Below are 6000 nucleotides of genomic sequence, written 5' to 3'. Positions count from 1 at the left end.
TGTTTTGGACTTACTCCCGGCATCCCTGACTATTTGCTATGATGACAAAGTCTTCTGGAGTTGAAGTCCAAAAAATCTGGAGATCAACCTTCTGTCCACCACTAGGCCAACCTTCCCCAAGTTGGTGCCCTCCAGATGTGTTTTGTGCCGCCATTATGAATGGCTCCGTAGCGCCATCGTGGCTCCCGCTGACACGAAGACCAGCCCCAGAACGAGCGAGCATTCATTCTTATCTGCCTATCTTGCGCGTGCATACCCGAGGCTCGAAATGCTTTCTCTCGCCAAGAACTACATTTCCCAAGATGCATCAGTCCGAAAAGTGGTAGGGAGAACATGAGGCCAACTTTCTACCGTTATGTAAGCAGATGAGAAAGAGGGGGAACGAACGCGCAGGCGCAACTTCTCTCCCAGCCCGTATTCGGCTTCTCCGGGGGAAGCGCTCTCTCTCCTTCAGCGACTATGACGGCCCCTCCCTGCGCGTCATGCGCGTGCGCTGCCTAATTCCGGCCTCTGCCTTCGGCAGCCAAAGGGCTGGAAGAAACAGACCGGAGAGAGGGAGACGGGGAAGGGAAAAGGGCGTTCGCGCATGCGCCTCGAAACTGCCGCCTGCTATTCCCCAGACCCGACCTTGTATGCGGGGCGGCAGCGGCGCGGGGATGGGGCGCGAAGCGGGGCCCGAATGACACCGGAGGCCCGGAGCCGAGCTTAGCGCAGCCACGGGACCCCCCACCCACGCACCCCACGCCCTCAGGTCAGTGCTGGCTCCCCATGCCTCGGCTTCTCTCTCCCTCGAGGCAGCACCATTCTCGGCAAGGCGGGTTGGGGGCTGGCGGGGGCTGGAAAGGAAGAATGTGGCCGCGTCGGTAACCGCCCCGGTGGTGGTGGGGATGGGCATTCGCTGAGGCGCATCCGGTAGTGCGCCTGCGCGCAAGCCCCTCTGCAGCGCCCTCTTGCGCGCTGGGGTGAGTTGAGTTGCCCAGAGCCTTCCAGTAAGATGGTGCCCTCCAGATGGACTACAACTCCCAGCATCCCCCAACCAGCCTGGGAGTTACAGTCCAATCCATCTGGAGGGCACTAGCTTGGAGAAGGCTGACCCAGAGGCTTACCTGGGACCTAGGTGGTTACTTCTTCCTCCACTTTTTTTAAAGAGTACTTCTTAGTGGTGCCCTTGGTAATGGGCTACATACTGGGGGTCGGGTGGGATGGAATGACATATGCCCCATACTACACACAAACAGAGTCTTCTAACTTACCTTAAGTGATTTCAGGCTGCAATCCTATTTGCACATATAGCTGGGAATAAGCCCCTTTGTACATTTGCACTGTCAGAGTATCTTCACTGTTCCCTAACCAGTTTTATATGCTTGCACTGATTGGTATAGTGGCAGTAGAATCTGGAACCCATCCTCATGCCTCTTTGCAACTATGACAGGATGGTTGACAGGTAATAATGATCTTAAAGCTGGTTCATATGTTGCTGCATCTGGCTTAGCCCTGTCAATAAGTGCTCATGTAAGTGTTCTGATCATGGAAGCAAAGAAGTATCTGAAGTAGGATTCTGCAAGGGCAGTTTCTGTAGAAATATTGCAAAATACATTTTTGTAGTTGCATAAGTCACGGTTACGATCTTCCCAGTTACCAACTTTAGATTATTATTTGCAGGCGCAAGAGCAAATTGAAGTTCTTTTTTAAAATGAATGTCTGCAGAAATTGTGCTTATACATGTGTATTTCAGCTGCTGCCATTCTCATGAAATGTCAAGAAGCTTCTTGGTTCCACATCTGTCTTTCTTTCAGTCCTAATTATGTATACAGCAGACAATGTATGAATATATAGATACCCATATAGCCACAAATATGAGAGAGAGAGAGAATAGGCAGTTGGTGGCCTAGAAGCTTCTTCTGACCTTAGTATAACCTCCACTCTCCAAAATGACTCCATTTATTGGCCATTTCCTAAGAACCCTCTTGTCTTTCTGACACGGAATGTGCAGTTGAGATGAATAATAAATTATTTTTTATTATTATTATTATTATTATTATTATTATTATTATTATTATTACATTTATGTACTGCCCCATAGCTGAAGCTTTCTGGGCGGTTTACAAGTTAAAAACAGTGAATATTAAAAAGTATACAAAATTTAAAACCATCAAAAACGCAAATTGGATTCTGTCAAGTCACTGTTGCTTTTAATTATGGCGAGAATATTAAAAAAAAGACTTTTGCTGTCTCTTGATTTGTGTGAGAGGAAATGAGTGGGTGGGAAAATGTTGCTGGACTTATAGTTGCTGACCAGAGATACAGATGCTAGTTAGTCTATGAAATTTCACAGGTGATTTTTTTTGGAAAAGTCTCCAGCTTTTCTTTTTGTCCATTCCGTGTTCTTCCCTACATCTCTACATCCCTTGCTTTAGTCTTTCTCTATTTTTTAATGTCTCTTAAGTTAAAGATATATGAACCCACTCCGTACTAATCTTTGCTTTCTTTGATATGCATTGAGTATGACAAAAATATTGAAATGCTGAGAACTGGTGTGTGTGTTTTTAAAACACAAACACATAGATTACTTTTATGTGTTTTGGAGACAAGCCTATGATAACATGAATGCCTGATTTCATCAGGGACTTTGAGACTTGAAGCAGCAGTTTTCATTGCATGGGTAGCAGTAGCATAGATGAGAATGGCTCAGTTCAGGCAACATGTTTCTCAGCGGCGGTTTTAGAACTCTGCAGTGGAGTTTTTACGCCACCATTGAAAAATGTGTTGTCTGATGGGAAAACTCCACGCAGAATATCATCCACGATGATGGAGGTTTTTTTGGAAAACACTCCACGCAGAATATACACACTATGCAGAGGAGAGTTCCTGGACAACCATTGTGTTGTGTGGTGGGCTCCGTGGAGCTTTCTGTTGCGTCGCATTGACTTTTCCCACCAGCTACAGAGTTACCTGGCACGAGCAACGAAAAGAGCGAATGCCACTCTAGGAGAGCCGCCGGGATTTATTTTTTTTCAGCAATGGATGATGGGATACCATCGGGATGACCGGGGGAGGAGAGAGGGCAGAGGAACTGTCAAACATAGCAATAGATTTTACTCAACTCCACCATAGCCCACAGTCACACAACAGTGGAGTTAGAACATGTGTGGGGAGTACCTCCTAAAAACTCAACTGTTGAGTGGAGTTTTTACACTGTGTTGACTAACGTGTTGTCTGAACTGAGGCAATAAGTATATATTTACCCATGTTCTTTGACATGCTATTCTGTTTTATTAAAATGAATGTGCTCCTTGTGTATAAAATGTAAGCTATGCCATCAGTATTCTCCATGATGTTGCTATTGATCTGATGCTTTCCTTAGATGTTCAAGAAGCTATGGCCAAGAGTTCTTTTTACCAGTTGCAGTTTTCCTAGAGAAATCAGACTTCCCCTCAATTACTCATGCCCTGTCTAAACATACATAGGATTGTGCTTTTAATTGTAGATTTTCTAATTGACTTTTGGCATGTTTTGATTATTCTGTTTGGTTATTATTTTAACGTTTTTATGTTTTTGTAAGACACTTTGAGATAATTCCTTATAGTAAGCAGGATGAAAATTGAAGTGTTTTTTAGAGTAAGAATGTGATATAGTTGACAAATCATAGAATCATAGAATAGCAGAGTTGGAAGGGGCCTACAAGGCCATCGACTCCAACCCCCTGCTCAATGCAGGAATCCACCCTAAAGCATCCCTGACAGATGGTTGTCCAGCTGCCTCTTGAAGGCCTCTAGTGTGGGAGAGCCCACAACCTTACCAGGCAACTTATTCCATTGTCGTACTGCTCTAACAGTCAGGAAGTTTTTCCTGATGTCCAGCTGGTATCTGGCTTCCTTTAACTGGAGCCCGTTATTCTGTGTCCTGCACTTTGGGAGGATCGAGAAGAGATCCTGGCCCTCCTCTGTGTGACAACCTTTTAAGTATTTGAAGAGTGCTATCATGTCTCCTCTCAATCTTCTCTTCTCCAGGCTAAACATACCCAGTTCTTTCAGTCTCTCTTCATTGGGCTTTGTTTCCAGACCCCTGATCATCCTGGTTGCCCTCCTCTGAACACGCTCCAGCTTGTCTGCGTCCTTCTTGAATTGTGGAGCCCAGAACTGGACGCAATACTCTAGATGAGGCCTAACCAGGGCCGAATAGAGAGGAACCAGTACCTCACGTGATTTGGAAGCTATACTTCTATTAATGCAGCCCAAAATAGCATTTGCCTTTCTTGCAGCCATATCACACTGTTAGCTCATATTCAGCTTGCGATCTACAACAATTCCAAGATCCTTCTCGTTTGTAGTATTGCTGAGCCAAGTATCCCCCATCTTGTAACTGTGCCTTTGGTTTCTATTTCCTAAATGTAGACCTTGGCATTTATCCCTATTAAATTTCATTCTGTTGTTTTCAGCCCAGCACTCCAGCCTATCAAGATCACTTTGAAGTTTGTTTCTGTCTTCCAGGGTATTAGCTATCCCACCCAATTTTGTGTCATCTGCAAATTTGATCAGCGTTCCCTGCACCTCCTCGTCCAAATCATTAATAAAAATGTTGAAGAGCACTGGGCCCAGGACTGAGTCCTGTGGTACCCCACTCGTTGCCTCTCCCCAGATTGAGAAGGTTCCATTGATAAGTACTCTTTGAGTCCGATTCTGTAGCCAACTGTGAATCCACCTAATAGTTGTTCCATCTAGCCCACTTTTAGTTTGTTAATCAGAATATCATGGGGCACTTTGTCAAAAGTTTTGCTGAAGTCAAGATATATGACGTCGACAGCATTCCCACAGTCCACAAGGGAGGTTACCTTATCAAAAAATGAGATCAAATTAGTCTGACAGGACTTGTTCCTGACAAATCCATGTTGGCTTCTAGTGATCACCACATTGATTTCAAGATGTTTACAGATTGACTTCTTTGTAATCTGCTCCAGAATTTTCCCAGGGATGGATGTCAGACTGACTGGTCTGTAGTTCCCAGGTTCCTCCTTTTTGAAGATAGGGACAACATTAGCCCTTCTCCAGTCATCCGGCACCTCACCTGTCTTCCATGATTTTGCAAAGATAATAGACAAAGGTTCTGAGAGTTGTTCCGCTAGCTCCTTCATTACTCTAGGATGGAGTTCATCGGGTCCTGGGGATTTGAACTCATTCAAGGAAATTAGGTGTTCTTTGACCATTTATTTATCAATTAATCCTGCCCCCTCAACTTCTGCTTCACTTTCTCCAGGGGGGTCATAGACCCACTTTTGGGAGAAGACTGAGGCAAAGTAGGAATTGAGCACTTCAGCCTTTTCTTTGCCATCTGATATTAATTTGCCATCCTCATCAAGCAGTTGAACCACCATTTCTTTCCTCTGTCTTTTATTACTTGCGTATCTGAAGAAAGCCTTTTTATTTCTTTTAGCATCCCTCCCTAATCTCAGCTCATTCTCAGCTTTAGCCTTCCTAACGCCATTTCGGCACTTCTGTGCCACCTGTCTGTACTCTTCTTTTGTAGCCTGGCCTTCCTTCCACTTCCTATATGTATTTTTGTTTTTGTTTTCAGGTCATCTCTAAGTTTTTTGTGGAGCCACATTGGTTTCCTCTGTTGTCTTCTCTCTTTTCTCCTTGTTGGAATTGTTTGTAACTGTGCCTTTAAAATTTCCTTTTTTAAATACTCCCACCCATCCTGCTCTCCTTTTCTCATTAGGTTCACTTGCCACAGGACCTTACTTATCATAGTTCTGAGTTTATTAAAATCAGCTTTCCTAAAATCCAGAGTACGTGTATGGCTACACTTAACTTTTGTCTCCTTCATAATCAAGAATTCAAGTATGATGTGGTCACTTTCCCCCAGATTTCCCCGTAACTGCCACTTTATCCACTAAGTCATCTCTATTGGTCAATATCACATCAAGGATTGCCGATCCTCTAGTTCCTTCCTCCACTTTCTGTAGGAGAAAGTTATCACCCACACATGTCAGGAATTTCTTGG

The 6000-nt window shown here is 44.4% G+C and overlaps 1 protein-coding gene across 1 annotated transcript in view; it reads left to right on the top strand.

Annotated features, from left to right (window-relative positions):
* The first annotated feature begins 506 nt into the window (after positions 1–506).
* RALBP1 (ralA binding protein 1) overlaps positions 507–6000 on the top strand; it is a 32357-nt gene continuing 26863 nt past the window's right edge. Inside the window, exon 1 of the mRNA XM_063130559.1 lies at positions 507–751. The gene's annotated coding sequence lies outside the window, so the exon portion shown is untranslated. The remainder of the gene's footprint in view (positions 752–6000) is intronic.

This window comes from Elgaria multicarinata, chromosome 7 (genome assembly GCF_023053635.1).
Source record: "Elgaria multicarinata webbii isolate HBS135686 ecotype San Diego chromosome 7, rElgMul1.1.pri, whole genome shotgun sequence".
In the NCBI taxonomy this organism is placed as follows: domain Eukaryota; kingdom Metazoa; phylum Chordata; class Lepidosauria; order Squamata; family Anguidae; genus Elgaria; species Elgaria multicarinata.
This window is presented reverse-complemented; position numbering and strand designations above follow the sequence as displayed.